Below are 17,880 nucleotides of genomic sequence, written 5' to 3'. Positions count from 1 at the left end.
CATTCAGTAAGGGACCCACACTTTCCCTGATTCTCCTCTTGCTACCAACATTCTTGTAGAGACCCTTCTTGTTACCCTTCACATCCCTTGGTAGCTGCAACTCCAAATGTGCTTTGACCTTTCTATCTTCATCCCTGCATGCCTGAACAATACTCTTATACTCCTCCCTATTTATTTGTCCAAGTTTCCACTTCTTATAAGCTTCCTTTTTGTGACTTTATTTACTAAAGAGTTCCCTGCTAACCCAAGCTGGTCTTCTGCCATACTTGCTAGTCTTTCTGCTCATCGGAATGGTTTATTCCTGCACTCTCAGTAAGGCTTCTTTGAAGTGCAGCAAGTTCTCCTGGACTCCTCTCTTCCTCAGACTGATTTCCCAGGGGATCCTTCTCATGAGTTCCCTAAGTGAGTTGAAGTCTGCTTTTCTGAAGTCCAGGGTCCTTACTCTGCTGCTGTCCATCCTTCCTTTCCTCAGGATCCTGAACTCAATCATCTCATGGTCATTCCTGCCCAAATTGCCATCCACTACTACATTCCCCACCAATTCTCCCCTGTTTGTGAGCAGCAGGTCAAGAAGAGCATGACCCCTAGTTGGCCACTCCAGTGCTTGCACCAGGAAGTTGTTCCCAGCACTCTCCAAAAACTTCCAGGATTGCCTGTGCACTGCTGTAGTGCCTCCCAGCAGATGTCAGTGTGATTGAAGTCCCCCATGAGAACCAGGGCTTGCACTTGGTAACCTTCTGCTAGCTGTTTGAAGAAAGCTTCATCCTCCCGGTCTGGTGGTCTATAGCAGACACCCACTACAACATCACCCTTGTTGTTCTCCCCTCTAACCTTAACCCAGAGACTTTCAACAGGCCTCTCTCCAGTTTCATACTGGAGCTCTGAGCAATCATGTGGCTCTTTTACATAAAGAGCAACTCCTCCTCTTCTTCCCCCCTGCCTGTCCATCCTGAACAGTTTGTACCCATCCATGACAATGCTCCAGTCATGGGCAACTGGTGGCACCTTAGTCAGGGGGGTCACATGGCCCCCCAGTGACCAGTCAGCAACCAGGGGGGTCCCCCCCCGTGGCCAATCTTGCAGACTGGGGGGGACCCCATGGCTGATCGCGTTGACAGGGGGGAGGGGTCCTCTCATGCAGCTGATTGCACTTACTGGAAGGCAGCCTCAGTGCTCCTGGAAGTGGCTGTGACACTCCCAGAAGTGGCCGTGGCACTTCATTCGGAGCTCCCGCTCCCGGGGGGGGGGGGGGTGCTGGTGCTCCCACCTGCTCCCCACTGCCCATTGCTGAAATGGGTAGAGTGGCCTGTCATGGGATGTACCAGTGCTCACAGTGGGTGCACAGGCACCCCTGTGCACCTCCTACATGTTGCCACTGACTCCAGTCATGTGAGCTATCCCAAAAAGTCTCTGTTATTCCGGTTACATCCAGTTTTTTGTTTTTTTTCGATTGCTCCCAAGCTCCATGTATTTGTGTACAGGCACCTGAGGTAACTAGTCAATTGCCCTAAATTCTCAGGAAGTATGAGAACACCTCTCCTGTTGCCACCTCCTACTTGCTCTTCCTCTAGGTCTCCTGCTTCCCTACTTGCCTCAGGGCTTAGGTTTGCCAGTGGCTGGAGACCAAGTTTAAAGCCCTCCTCACTAGGACAGTGAGCCAGTCTGCAAAGATGCTCTTCCCTTTCTTCATTAGGTGGATCCCACCTTTTCCCAGCAATCCTTCTCTTGGAAGAACATCCCATGGTTGAAGAAGCCAAATCCTTGCTGGTGGTACCACCTGTGAATCCAGGTATTGATCTGCAGGATGCACCTGTTCCTGCCCAGGACTTTTCTCTTGACCAGAAGGATCAAAGAGAACACAACCTGAGCTGCAGACCCCTTCACCCAGAGCCCTGTAGTCACTTTTGATCCACTCAGGTTATCTAATGGCAGCATCATTGGTGCCCACATGGATAAGCAGCAAGGGGTAGTAGTCAGAAGACTGGGTGAGTCTCTGTAATCCCTCTGTGACATCTCAGATGTGGGTTTTGGGCAAGCAGAAAACTTCCTGAGACAACAGGTCAGATCACCAGATGGCTCCCTTTGTCCTCCACAGAAGGGAGTCTCAAACCACCCACAACCATTTTCTTGGTGACAGTTGTCTCAATCCTTCCCACCTTGAAGAAGCCTGGCCTGTCTTTCTCCACCAGTGGCACATGCTCCTCCCTCTTTGTTGCCAGGGCTGCATATCTGTTCTGAAGTGATGGATGAACTGATGAAGGTGGAGGTGAAGATTTCTGCTTGTTGCCAGAGGACACAGGCTTCCATCTTCCACCCTCCTGGGAGTCCATGTCTTCTCTCTTCTCTAGTGTTGCTTCTATCACTACTTCCTCCACAGTCCTGGAGGTCTCCTCCAGCATCAATTTGATGAACTCCTCATGGTGGAGGATGTTTTGGAGGCTCACCACCTCCTCCTCTAGGTCTCTTGCCTGTTTCCTGAGAGACACCACCAGAAGGCACTGGTCACACTGTAGGCACCCCTCCCCCACACCAACCTGGACATCACTGGAAGGAACCTGCAAGCCCTAGTCCCCACATTGCCAAACCAGGACCTGGGTGGAAGCCTTGATGGTAAGCAGTCCTGCCTGGACAGAAATCTCACAGTTGCAACCAGAGGCAGTGGCAGTGGCTCTGACATTGCAACATCCTCCAGTCATTTCCATGGGTCTCTTTATTTGCTGTCCCCTCAGAAAGGGGGGGGGGGGGGCAAACTGACCTGCAACCTGCCTGCAAACTGTTTACCCTGTTTGCAGCCCCTGTTCACTGACTCCCTGGTACTAGGCTATATAAATAATGAGTATTATCTGCAAATCACAGGAAGTGATTCTTTCAGTCTATTCCGCAGTGGTGAAACCTCTCCTAGACTACTGTGTAGAGTTTTGGTCAACACTTTTTAACAAAGATATTGAAAACTGCCGTGACTCTAGAAGAGGGGAAAAACTACTTTATATGTCTATTCTCAGGTCCATATATTGTTAATTCAGAAGAACTGAGATTATTCTATTTAGAAAAAAAGAAGACTGAGGGGAGCTTTTAATACAGTAAAAGCCCTGTTATCTATCATTTTACTAACCGGCATTTCTATTAACTGGCTGGACGCATAGTGGGAGTGAAAGCAGGGTGACATGCAACAGCCACCACCTACCATCGTGCACTAGTGCCACTCTGTGTGCAGCCACTTGCATCTGCCCCCCTCTGCGAGTGGCTGCTGCCACCCACACCCCCTGCTCCAAGTCCGGCGGAAACCCCTGTTCCTCAGGTAATCGGCATTTTTAGATTACCAGCACCCCCTATTCCCCATTCATACTGAAAAACAGGGCTTTTACTGTAATACTTTTTAGTTAGAAAAGAGCTGTTACAGAGAAGATGGCGATCAAATGTTCTCTCTGCCCAGAGGGGACAGGACAAGAAATAATGGACTTAAATTGCAACAAGAGAGATTTAAACTAAAGATTAGGAAGACTCTTATAACTATACAACTTGTCAAACTGTGGGACAGATTACCTAGAAAGGTTGTGGAATCTCCATCACTGGAAGCTTTTAAGTGCAGGTTAAACAAACATTTGTCTGGGATGATTTAGACAGGGAAGATCCTACCTTGAGCAAGGGGTTAGACAAGATGACTTCTCAAGGTCCATAGTAGATATGTTTTTATATGATTCTATGACTTTATGATTCATTGATCCCAGTATAAATCAGGAATAACTTCACTGATACAGCTGAATTATTCTGCTGCACATATTAAATGAACATCACTTAAAGAGGTCAATAAGGCTAAATTTGGCCATGTTTACATAGGAAGTCTGGACTGTTTCTGGAGATTGCTATTTTTGGCATTTACTGCATTCACATTTTCTAATATTTATTGTGTACTAATATTTTCCTGTCCCTTGCACAGATACAACAAGCTCCAAGTTGCTAAGATTCCAGGCTCTTGATTTGAATGTGAAATTAAACATAATTTCCGCAGGCTCCAATACCGCAATACCGGAATTTTTTTCACATAAACATCACCCTTCATCCATGCACAGTGCCATCGGTACAGAATGTCTTGCAGGATTGAGGCCTTAATTATCATAGCTTGGTAGGTTACTTATTACTTCATTTTTTACCTGATCAAGAGCCAAATTACCTCAGGGCAAATGTGGAACAATTTCAATAATTAGAATGGACTTATTTGTAAGTGTTTATGAGAGCAAAATTAGACCACAAAGCCTAAGAAAGGAGTCTATTTAAAACAAAACAAGGCAAAAAACGAATAATATATCGTACACTATGAAATGATAAGAATAAAAATGTCTTTCATGTTTCTCTCTTCCCTCCCTTTAAATCTTTTATTTATGTAATACTATGCCAGATCTCAGACTCTAACACCTGGGTAAACACCACTTAACCCCTTGGCACTGCGCAAATGTTTCCCTATTAAATGGAATGTTTGCTAATACTGTTCCAATTAAGCAGCAGCAATGCTTTCCACTGTCCTTGGGTTAAACACTCCCCTGGCAGCAATGAGAAAAAAAAGAAGTCTGTCTTTGATTCTGTGTGTCTTGATTAAATGGAGAATGCCATGCTAAAATGATTAATAGATAATAGATTAGCAAACTTTATTTTTTTTTAAAGTTTCTTTGCTAATTCCCTAATTATTAACTTTGCTAATATCTTTCTTTTCCTGACTTCAATAATGTATGTCCTGTGTTGTGATGAATAATAGAATAACAGCTCAAATCCTTATGAATTACAAGCATGACATAGTCATGACAGCTACAGTACCTCTGTACTGTGTAACCCAGCTCAGCTGCAGAATTGGGTTTGCAGAAGTGGTAGTGAATCATAGCCAGGTGTCTCCCAATTGAAAACAGTGTGCAGGGCTGCAACATTGGGTGAGGGGGCAAAAGTTTTGCATGCTTCTCTTCCATGTGTTCTGGCAAAGCCTTGCTGTCATATGTCAAAAATAACAATACACCTTGCACTATATTTTTTCCTACGAATTCTCCAGTTGTCTTGGAGCTGGTCCACTGGGCAGAAGGGCAGATATATTTGCATCTTATAGACTAAATCAGAGATCCATAAGCTGTTGTAATGAGCAGCTTGCTTCTTTGGATTTTGAGCTCCCAGGAAGAGAAGATATGAGGGACCAGGAGGAGGCAAACAAACTGGGAAGGGGGCAGGCAGAAAGGGGTCAGTGAGATGGGTGCTGCCTTGGAAGCAAAGGGACCATAGCTTTAGTCTGTGCTCACACATACTATGAAGAGTTAGAAAGGGCTCGCATATTCAGTGACGAGTTCTAGGTCAGAGTGTGTTTCAGCTATGGGGGAGGTCTAAGGAGTTAACATTACTTCAGAGGCTAGGCAATGGCACTATGAATTGTAGTTCTCAGGATGGGGCAGCAGGTAGAAGATCTACACCTTAAGAGTATGCTGAGTGCAGCATTCAAGCTGGAGAGACTTAAGGCACATGGAGGATTCAGTGGTTGGATCCTCTTTCAGCAGCCAAGTAAACTGACAGCTGGGGTGGGAGTTAGAGCTCAAGCAAGCCTGACAAGCCAGGTCTACTCATTATTACTAAGCAGAATAGGAGATGGGTAGGAAAAATATCAGAAGACTGAACAGCAGTGCTAAGAAGAGACTTTCAAACCATCCTTGAAAACAAGGTTTGTAAGGATACACTAGCTATTAAGTGCTTATACATTAAAGTTGTCACCATAAATGCAGTCCATAAATGGCTTCCATATATTTCCTAGTAAATCCCCTGTCCTGCATTATATATATTGCTTTCTCCAAAGATGCCATTTGAGAAAGACTAGCAATCCATTCCAGCTCTGCCAGGGGAGTGCTACCTTTCAGTGTCTCAAGAGAAGCTTTTCTGTCATTGAACCAGTTCATATCCAGGTTGTTGTCTTTGATGAAGTTCAGTTCAGAGGCATCACTTAACATATATCATTTTCTCCGTTGCCTGATACATTTGTTGCTTATTTGCTTATTCCATCTAAAGCTTTGGACATGCTTGGCATGTTTTATAAACGCAATGACATAATCTAGCATTTACAAAGCGTACAAAGCATAAAGAAAGAGGGTCCATTTACACCAGTGTAGATCTTATCAAATTTGTGCACTGATGCAAAATACATCTGGACTAGGATTGCAAAGTCTTTTGGAGCCTTTAAAATCCTTATTCTACAGAGAACTATATATATGCAAGCTTAACTTTATGTACTTAGTAGTCCCTTTGAAATAATGCTAAACCCTTAAGGAGGTGTTTGCAGGATTAGGCCTAGTACAGCATGCAGCATATCTTCAGTGGACATAAATCCCCACAGAGCTATGACAATTTTCATCAGGTGAAGATCTGAAGTAGTAAATCTTCATACCTTAGGTAAAAAGAGGTAATAATTCTCCCCTCATTTTTCTCTAGAAATGCTAACAAAAGAATTAGTTCACATGCTATCATGATACGCCGTATAAGATTCTCAGTAGAATTGAACAATTGCAGTTCTTATTCATGAAAAGCTTCAGAGAAACAAACAATAGGCCCAGGGTAATTTTATGTCATAGTTTAATACTGAAGGCAAGCAAATCTATTGAGCATTTTCATTCACTAAATAATAAGCTTATATTGTGTGTTTAGAGAGAACCTCTACCAATAAATAGTATTCTGCCATTCGGTGCATTAATTATAATCAATCTTTTTGTATTTCGTCTTTGTTTTGAGACATGAAAATGTCCTAGGAATTGCTATCGTTATGGCAGCAGCATAGTTGAAAGGCTATTGTTTCATCTTTTTGAATTATGGCTTGTCTATAATTTAAATTCTACATCCAACACAAAGTCTAGAACAATTTGTCTTCCCTATCTTCCAGCCCCTGAAAGTGAAAGGTTTGGGGTTTTTTCCACTTAAGCAGAGGATTTCTGCTTTTCCTGTATTTTTAACTGGGAATGCCTAGTTAAACTCTACTTCATTTATCAGAATAATTTATGTGACATTTGTCAGATATACTCTAAGATCATAAGAAATCTTCTCACCAATCAAGAGTCTCTGAGCTCTGCTCTGACTTTGTTTTTCACTTGATGTTTTCCAACTGAACAGTGATGGATCAATTTCATGCAGTCTTTTGAAAAATCATCTGTAACTTCTATTTAGCAGATATAAATTTTTGATGATGGTTTTGGCAAAACCTAATTTTCTTTTGAATTAGCATCTTATTTCATACTTATGCCTTTGATCCTTAGCTTCCAAAAATAGGTATTTTTCTTCCATCTTTCTAGAGATTTATCTTTCCCCCCTCTGTTATATTCATTATCCATGTTTCCCATAAGTACAAATTCTACCAGTCCTGGCAGTCGGGGTCACTGACGCTCAAAGCTTGAGATTCAAAGACCATGATTATATAACAAATAGTCCCTAAAGTACCTGTAAGCCAGCTCCTCCCCTCCCCTCCCCATCATCAGCATTACTCTAATTGCCCATGAGGCACCAGAACCCTACAGATGTTCCTGGCCTTCCTGGTTATTTGACATACCTCTGACCTGAAGGGCCATTCCTCGCAGGTGCCTTTGCTATAGAAGACCTGATTTCTCCATTATAGGCCAATAGTGCCTTAGGTGTGTGCTAAACACCTCACTTGATAATTTTTTAGTTACATAATGAAATGACAAAAGTACATTTATATCAAATTTCATAATTCACACAGATATGGAAGTGACAAAACTGAACCCAGCTACAAATAGGGACTAACCATCATAGGAGTAAATCTAATTAGGGAGAATATCTCTGCATACCACCTGGTGAACATCAAAGATGACTTGGTTTTGGGGTGAATCCACGACACGTAGATTTTTAATGATTAATGCAAAATTTACCATTGATTTTAATAAAAGCAGAATAAGGCCAATGCTGAATGCAAATCAGCCTGTGTGGGGCCTAGACATAACGGCAGCGGTGGGGGAGGGTGGCGAATGGCTGGACACAACGGCAACCCGGCTCTGCGTGGCAGCTGTCCTGATTTGCGCCCCCTCTCAAAGATGGCCCTAGCTACACCCATGTCAGAGGACCTGTTTTCAACATGAATGAATTTTTTCATGGTTAGGAATCATTAAACCATTGGTCACCAATAAGGGCAACTCATTTGAAAGTTTAGCTGGTATTTTGGCTTTTGTAAACTCTCTTAATCCCTTAATAAACTACTGTGGGTAAAATCTTGGCCCTAAAGAAGTTAATGGAAATTCTGACATTTCTTCGGTAGGTGTACGTCCCATGCCTTACTAGTAGCTTTTGCTTGGTCGGATGCTAAATTCTCCTGCCAAGAGAGATGGGACAGACTACTCTCTAACTAGCACAAGAAATTTCCTGGGGAGTCAAGACTGAAAACTGAACTTAGACCTATTGAATGACAGTGCACACATGGTGTTACTAAGTAGTCAGCCTTTGTGTCTGTAGCCCTCTCAGTGAAATCAGCAGAAGCCAGGTAGGCACAATCAAATTGTCACAGATCCTTAGATTAATGTAAAATAGAGGTTTTTTTATCCCAACATTTTATGACACCATTTGATGGATCCAAGAACAAATGCATCCCTATTTATAAATTCAAGACTTCAGTAGTGCAACTATGGATTGTAATTATTAGAAATTAGTCCTTAAATTAATAAAAAGTTCCACTTATTGGCTGCTGGGTCTTCTGCTTTAAAGCAAATACTAATTTCAGTCAAATGTAATGGAAATTATGGATGTTTAACTGAGAAAAAGAAAGGAAGCTTACATTTAATGTTTAATGTTTTAGCTGGAGTGCATTACTTTTTGTTAGCAAAGCAAGACTAGTGTTTGTTATAAAGTTAATGGATAAATCAGTCATGAATTATTAGCAATGACCAATTCCCATTAGGAACAGTGCTTCTAGTAGTGGAAGTTGCATCTAAAATACTCATTTGTCCTGAAGATCCAATGCTTTTCTTTTTTCTAAAGACAACAGATAGGAATTAAGCAGGCAACTCACTCAAAACCATTTCTTGGTTACATGAATCTCAACTGGGCTGAATGAAGGGCTTTTTGGACTATATCTCCCTATGCTGCAGTGAATAGAAGGGGTTGTGTTGCCAATAACCCTCTGAGCAATATGAAGGAAGAAAGTGAGTGGGAAGTAGGAGTTATCAAATAAGCTACCCCAGACCCCTTGCGTGGATATGAAATGAATAGTATGCTGCATCCCTTCACGAAGCATAGAAAATTCATCCTTACCCAAAGATAACTACTTGCACAGAGAACCTTTAGAGTTGTGGGTCCAAACAAGTTTAAAACAAAATCAGGAGAGCCCTGAAGAATTTCAGGAAATCAAAGCAACTTTGGGACTTACGTGTTCAAGTGCCGTGGGGCAGATAATCATGGTTCAGGATTGTCCAAACCAAAGCTCATGAACCACATGCAGCTACTGGGTAGTCTAAATGCAAATCCTGAAGAATGAGAAGTCAATAAACACAAAAACTAACAATCACTTGTTGCATCTATTTGACTGTTGGTTACTTTCTGATTTTTATTTTCTTCATTTCTTACTTATTATTTATTACAAAAAGTCATTTAAGAGCAAGTTATATTCGATCACGGATGCTGAACATTGACTATGAAGCAGTCACATCTCAAAAAGACTGTGGTATGTGGTTGCTAGCTATGTCAAAATTTTGGTTTGTGACTAAAAGGTTTAGGGAGTTTGGCCACCTGTGTTATAGTGGGGAATGGCTTTCAACAGATGCCTCAAAATGCAATGGCCAGAAATCAATCGATTTACATGAAAGTACATAAGCAGGGTATGCAGCCTATATAAATATTCTACAGGTGAAATCCTGACCTCATTGAAATGCCTATTGCTTTCAGTGTGCCCAGGATGTTGCCTCTGTAGGTGCATCTACACATGGCCATATGGTGCTTTTGTTACTGCGCCATCATTTAGTACTCCCAAAAGGATTTTTGAAGTACTAAATGATGGTGCAGTAACAGCCCATACTGCACTGTGCTGGCTGTGCACAGTTATTTTTGGCTGCTACGTCATTCTAGCAATGACCTACAATGATGGAGTGTGTTGCTACAATGACGTGGTGGCAGCATCACAGTTTTTTTCCAATGGATGCTAAGGTACCATAGCATCTTGTGTAGGCACACCTTCTTTGTCCCAAAGAATATATGTGTAACATAACTGTGACAAGATACTTCATGGAGCAATCCCTACAGGTCTGAATCCCAGCCATTGTCCCTTTTGTTATTACGTGGCTGTTTAAAGATTCGGGACTCTGAAAATTTTTAAATGTGGTTTGTTTATTAATTTTTTTTTACAGGAACCTTGTTACTTCCAAAATATTACCTCTATTGCTGTTGCCATTAATCACCTCCTGCATACACTTGCAAATTGTTCTTGATTCATTTACACACACAATTTGTTCCCTGAAAGATTCATTGGTGCAGTTGCAACACAACAGTGTTGAAGAATGTTTCCTGTGAATAAAGCAATAAATAGCATTTGTGTTGTTTTAAAAACCATTCATCTCACAGCTCACTTTCATTTCATAGAAACTTGTCAATGTAAACTGTGCCCTACAAGGATTACATTTTCAAATTCAAGTGATCTCAGTGACAAGGTGTTTTTTCTGCATCCTAGTTTTGAAAATAAAGCCTTTTGATAAGGTCACCTGTTGCTGAGTTGGTGATTGCTCTGTTCCCAGAAACACAAAGATTGTTTATGCTTATTATGAATGAAGAAAAAAAATAAGGGCCAATCTTCTGCAACTTAGCATCCTAGCTTCTATTGATATTTAAATCAGGTTCAGATTTTCAAAATACCTTATGCCACCTTTAGGATCTTATGTAAAATGGTCAGATTTTAAAAAGTGCTTGTCACTCATCAGGCAGACAACGTTCTTTAGGTAAATCACTCATCAGTGTATAATTGGAGCCATGGGTCGGTCAGTTCTCCAGTTCTTTAGGAAATATGACTTCTTCATTTAGGTGTACAAATTGAAACTCAAGTAATCTTTTTAGCATGAACCTATAGATATTGAATCAATACAATTCAGTTAATCACTACTATATATCCTGGATAGTTAAGGATACTTTGGTATTTACCTCCTCCTATATATGTGTTTTATATACATTACTCAAATCTAGTACTCAGATAGCCTTGTAACTGAAGGATTCAGTTGAGTAAATTTTAGGGCTGTGCAAAATGGCAGCGTTCCATTTTGACCCTCGTTTCAATGTTTCGACTGAACAGTGATCCGTTTTAAATTTTGTTTCAATTCGAAACTTCTGTTCCATTCCATTCTGTCAAAACAGTTTTGCTGTTTCGACGCTGTTTCACCGTTTTGCCCATAGGCTGTAATGGGGAAGGTCAAAACAGCTTATAACATGGTCATTTCTGGCCTGATTTGGATGAAACTTGCAAAAATAATAGCCCCTTCTGAGGGCAGGAAGCCTGCCGCCTTTCAAGTACATAGGTGCAGGGAGTTTGGGGAAGCCGCACCCCAAAGTCTTGAAAGCAAAACTCATGTCACGTGTATGTTAAACCACAGTAGGGTCAAAACTGCAGCTGTGCTAGCCCCTGCTGAGACCACAAAGCCTGCCAAGTTTCAAGGAGATAGATTCAGGGGTTTGGGGGAAACTGTACCTCAAGCTGCGGACAAGCAAAACTCATGACATGGGTGACACTGCTCAGTAGCATGCCCAAATGAGTTTTTGGTGATGCTGACTGCACAGTAGCTTGTTGCTACTGCACAGTAGCTCATTACTAGTGCACAGTAGCAGTGCGCCATGCTTCATGCCTGGCAATGCTACTGAGCAATAGTAACAAGCTATTGTGCAGTAGTAGCGAGCTACTGCGCAGTTAGCATCTCATGTGGACGTGGCCAGTGAAAAGCATAGTAGATTGAAAATGTTTCATCTCTGCAGGCTTTAAAAAGGAAGTATTGCAAGGTCATCTTGATCTAAGTGAGTCTGTTAGCCAAAATCATAGCAGATGTGCAGGTAACTTTGTGAGAGGAAACCTGTAGATGATAGATTTGGGCAATCTTACTTTAAGAAGTGAGGGAGGACAGAAGAAAAAACTCATGTTTTTAAAACTGTTACTTCTCTAACATTATAAAGCAAAAAAATATTAATCCAGCATCTTGACAAATAAGTAACCTTTTTAAGGAGTGAACTGTTAACCAAATCTGAATTTGCTCGTGATGAAGTATAAAACCTGCCTAAATTATTGTTTTAATATAAAATACTTATTTTTAGTTTGGATAAGCATGGTGACCAGATGTCCTTGAATTTAATTTATTAACACTCACATTTCTGAGGTTGCTTAATAATTTATATAGACTTTGCTGTAGAATTTTGCATTTGGTGGCTTACTGAATCATTTTTTATGAATACAGAGCTTTTAATTAAATATTAAAACCTTTGCTACAGTATACAACTGCTTTATGTAACAATGTCTTGTAATCAGTAAGTTGGGTACATGTCATTAATAATCACAATATATAATGTGACTAATATATTTAATATTCACTAAGATTTCTGTCATGTTTCAATAAAATCTAACTCATTTATAGAGGATATTAAAACCAGAATTGATACAAGGTAGATAATACAAAATTGGTTCCTAAATCTTCAAAATATAGTGGATAAAAAGAAGACATTGTGAACCTGTAATACAACCTTAAGAGACTTTAGAGAAAAATGTATTAAAAAAAGTCTCAAGCTATACATCAGACCAGATATCCTTCTGAAATTAACTAGAATTAAGCAAATATATAAATACAAGAAATTATTATACAAATAAAGACACAGTAAACAAATTTTCAGCACTGCTAATTAGCAGCACCACACAGTTTAACTTGCAGCATGTGTGGTTTGTGTTAATGCAAAGAGGCTTGTGGCACTATAGACCACATGTACCTGCACATCTGGATCCAGCCCCTAGCTTGAATTGAGGTAGCTCAGGGTGCATCTACATGTACAATGAATTCAAAGCAATAATCTCCAGAGCAGTTTGAGCCAGAGTAAACTACTCCTGGGTGCAGCGTCTATATGTGTCCCTGGGATAGCAAGCTGGTGCAGAATAGACCTAGCCTGGCAGGGGGCACTGGAGTCACCTCCAGGCGGGGATGGCGGGCAGTGGAGAGGCTGGCTGAGGCACAAGGGTGCTGCAAGTGTGGAGCCCTGTGACTAGATGGCAGGCAGGAGTCACAATTTACACCTGTGGTCAGCTCTGCATGTGTGTTTAATTGCACCCTGACACTACTAACTTATGCTGGCATAAATTAGTTTAGTATGGCCTATTACTGCCGTACATGTAGATGGTGATGCTTTACTACGCAGCTAATTAGTCTACTCCCAGGTAAAGAACATGTGTAGATGTGCCTAAGGTACCAAAAGCAATTTAGGCATCACATGCTGCCGAAGTCATGGGTAAATATATACAGCCCATGGTGGAGCCTATACTGCCATTATTGGGACCTTAGTTAGCCATATTAAAATTACGTTGGGTATGTTGATTTGCACTGTAATTATAACTACAACTGCCAAGTAGAAATACACTTAGAGCAGATCCACATCTGTTATGCAGCAATTTTGAATTTAAACTCAACATACTTTCCTAACAAAGGATGGCTTTATATTTCAAGTTTTGGATAAGCCAGCAGTTCAGTAGTTTTATAATTTACTATTATAAATTTTTCCTTAAATGTAAGAAGTCCAAGTAGCTGACAAGACGCTATCTTTCATGTTTGCACAGTTATTTAGTTTTTTAACCAGAAGCCTCACATTAAACATAATTGTAAAATGATAATGGTGGAGTTGTGATTAAAAACCTGCACAACGGTTTAGATGTTTGAATTGTAAAGATGCCTGAATTCTCAGTTTTAAATAATACTGCAAGGAACCCCAGTGGTTTCATATTATACACAATCCAACCACCATATTGGGCAGTTTGGGTAGATATTGTAATGGTGCAAGTGTGTTTTTTATCAAGAAAGCTTAGCAACAAGATAGCTATAACATCAGCGTGTTTTGATGAGAGGTTTGCTTAGGACAGTAGTTTCCATGGAAACTCCTGGAAATAGCAATTTGACTCTATCCTTTACAGACCCAATGAGCCTCTTTCATCTAGATTATTTGAGTGTTGTTAAACTCTTAAAATCAGTATTTGTTTAAAATATCTCAAATCATGTGCTTGTACATTGTTAAAAGCTTATTAAAATCTATTTAGTTTAAGCTGAAGTGGAAAATAGTTCTGCCCCTTGTCCTCTGCTGCCAAAGAATATGTAGTAATACCATTTAAAGAATATTGTTTACATTAACTATCACTATAAAGAGCTCTGGCTGCAAAAGTTTTATACTGAATTTTAGCTCTTTGTTAGATATGACTCACTTAAAAATTACATACCTAGTTTTTAGAGTTAGTTAAAATAGCTGCAGCTGGGAGGTGTAACTCTATCATGAATGAATAGGATAGTAAAAAATTATCCTCTATAGGGAAGCTTCTCAATGAAAAAGCTGGTAAACAAGCCTGAGAAAAAAGGAAACAGATGCAGAGTGATAAGAATGTGCTTGTTCTGACAGGGGAACACCAGTATGTGTATGCAACGGGTTGAAAAAAAAAAGAGGGGGGTGTTATTCAGCTGTTTCCTTATTGCACTTAGTGAATTAGTAAAACAAGATTTTGTACCCGAGTGAGGAAATGACATTTTGTCTCTGTTTTAAAGGAAATGTTTCTTTTGTTCTCTTATGTAGAGAACACTTCAGGAATTCAAGATGGCTGGGGAACAGCCAGGATTTGAGAGAAATATTTTAGGAGGTACAAAACATACACATTGTTTAAAAAATAACGAAGAGGACATAGGCCCGAGGAAAAGCTGGCAAGTGGTAACAGGTCTGTGGAAACATAGCCAAAAAACACGTGACATTTAGGGAGGTCAAAGTAGCCAGGACTATTCTCATAGAGGCACTGCAAGGAATCCATATTTTATGTTTTTGACTAACAAAATTCAAAGACTGAGTCCCAGTTCTAGTTTTGCCAACAAGGACCTTCAGTGTGACCTTAGACTTTGATGGAGATTCTCAATGCTTTTCTTTGGAATTGAAGAGTACCAGCATTGTTCATATCAGTCATTGCTAAGACACTGCTCAGCATATTATTTCTTTCTTATAGGAGGAATCAGAGACATATTACTGAAAATACTCTTTCTATGATGAATCTCTGACAATAATGAGACCCCTTAGATTTCCTTTACCTTTTTAACCTGGGTTTAAAACCTGGCATCATACATAGACTTCATTGGTCTAAGTGATGAATATTTACTTAGGGCAATAGATAATGATAAAAAATAGCTAGTCAGGACTTAGTGAATAATAAATGGAAAGAGATAAAAGCAAGAATAAATTTCAGGCTATGACCTTAGAATACAGTAGCTATAATTAGACATCAGTGTTCGCCAACTCTTACCATATGGTACAATTAGATATTGCCATGGATTTTCCTATGTACACAGTAAGATCTTTGTTAACTGTTTGCAGATGTTAACATCTAATAACTGCTACTGTAGATAACAGGACACATTTATTAACAGAACAGTCCTCCACTCTTAACACTTGCACCATCATAGAATTTTTGATAATCCATGATATAGGTAATAAGTGTATTTTGATAAATGATGCTGGACTTCCTTTATTTACCTTTACAGATTGGCAGGGAATGAGCAGAACCCTGATGTACCCCACCAGTGTGCTAATCAGCTCAGCTGAGCCTCTCAGACAGTGTTGTACATGGGTAGGCAGGAGTAACAACCCTTTCCAATCTGAGTCCAGTAATGTGTTCTCAACCTGGAAGGTCATCCATGGGGCTACTGCAGACTTGTCCCTGTGACTACTCTCAAGTCCTCAGGTCTGAAAGTTGTCTGGGGGAGGTCCAATACAATCTCAGTAGTAAACTTCCAGCACTTGAGCAGGTCAGCAATTTTGGGTGGGCAGGGCATACTAAATCCTATTCTCCATGTGACTTGCTGCTGTCCCAGGATACACAAGTCCACAGTTGGTACCTGTGAAGGAGCAGCTATATACTGCCCTTTGCAGGGGACTTACGACAATGGAGTGGAGTCCCCCAGAGCGCTATCCTGGAGCCTGTACTGTTCAATGTCTTTATCAGTGATCTGGATGTGGGTGTGGAAAGCACGCTGTCCCAATTCACTGATGACACCAAGCTGTGGGGCGAGGTGGGCACACTGGAGGGGAGGGACAGAGAACAGCTAGATCTAAACAAATTACAGAGGTGGGCAGATGAGAATAGGATGTAATTCAACACAGAAAAGTGCAGGGTACTGCATCTAGGGAGAAGGAACCAGCAACACACCTACAGGCTGAGGAACACCCTTCTTGTCAACACGGTGTCAGAAAGGGATCTTGGAGTCATTGTTGACTCCAGGATGAACATGAGCCACCAGTGCGAGGAAGCAGTCAGTAAGGCTAACCACACCTTGTCATGCATCTACAGATGCATCACAAGCAGGTCCAGGGAGGTGATCCTTCCCCCTCTATGTGGCATTGGTCAGGCCGCAATTAGAGTACTGCATCCAGTTCTGGGCACTTCACTTCAAGAGGGATGTGGCTAGCATTGAGAGGGTTCAGAGGAGGGCCCCTCGCATGGTCAAGGGGCAGTGGGACAGGCCCTATGAAGAGAGGCTAAAGGGCCTGAACCTATTCAACCTCCACAAGAGAAGGCTGAGAGGGGATCTGGTGGCTGTTTACAAACTCACCGGGGGGACCAGCAGGAGTTGGGGGAGGCTCTGTTCCCCTGGGCACCACCTGGGTTACTAGGAATAACAGCCACAAATTGTTAGAGAGAAGGTACAGGCTGTACATCAGGAGGCATTACTTACAGTTCAGGCTGTCAGGCTCTGGAATGGGCTCCCAAGGGAGGTGGTGCTCTCTCCTACCTTGGGGGTCTTCAAGATGAGGCTGGGCAGATATTTGGCTGGGGTGATATGACCCTGGCACCTGTTCCTGCCCAGGGCAGGGGGTTGGACCTGATGATCTGTTTAGATCCCTTCCGACACTAAGTACTGTGATACTATGATACTATTGCAAAGCCAAAGCAAAATAACCCTAATGAAAGATTCTTGGGTTTCATATTTCTGTCAACAGAATTCATTTTTCTGATGTTTATTGGTAGAGGAGGTCATCCATAACAATCATGATCTAAGATTTCTCAAACACATTCAGCATCTGGCTTGTTCTTTCTCCATACCTCTTCCTTGAACAATACAATGTGCAGCTGCTAATATCAACACATCTGTAGCACACTTAAGATAATATATCTCACAAACATCTGGCTATCATTTAATTAAAATGGCTTTCACATTTTTAGCCTGTTTTTTTCTCTGATGTTGCTCTGTGTGGTTATGAATCATTTCTCTGGGTTTTTCGTCTTCATATTTCATCCAAGAATGAACCTTACCTGCAGTCCTGTCACCATTCTGAACCACTGATATACAAATCTAGTCTCCTGTATTTACAAGGCTATGGAGAAAGACTACAAGGAAAATAACATCTGCTGAACAGTTCTTGGACAGGGAATGAAGTTTTGGAATCCTTCCTCAACACTGTTTGTGCTGGAGGCCAAACCTTGGATGGTGGCTTTGAAACAGGCCTCAGGAAAGGACTCTCAGGAGAAGTGCTACACAGACCTATTACTATGACCCACCAGCGAATGCAGCCCCACAGCCATTCAAATATGTTCACCGATGAAGGTTGTTCTCAACATGAATGCTGTGAGAAGCCCTTATAGAAGAATCAAAAAACTGCTTTAAAGACCTTTGGGTGAAG

The sequence above is a fragment of the Alligator sinensis genome, unplaced genomic scaffold, assembly GCF_000455745.1.
Source record: "Alligator sinensis unplaced genomic scaffold, ASM45574v1 scaffold43_1, whole genome shotgun sequence".
NCBI classification, from domain to species: Eukaryota; Metazoa; Chordata; order Crocodylia; family Alligatoridae; genus Alligator; species Alligator sinensis.
This window is presented reverse-complemented; position numbering follows the sequence as displayed.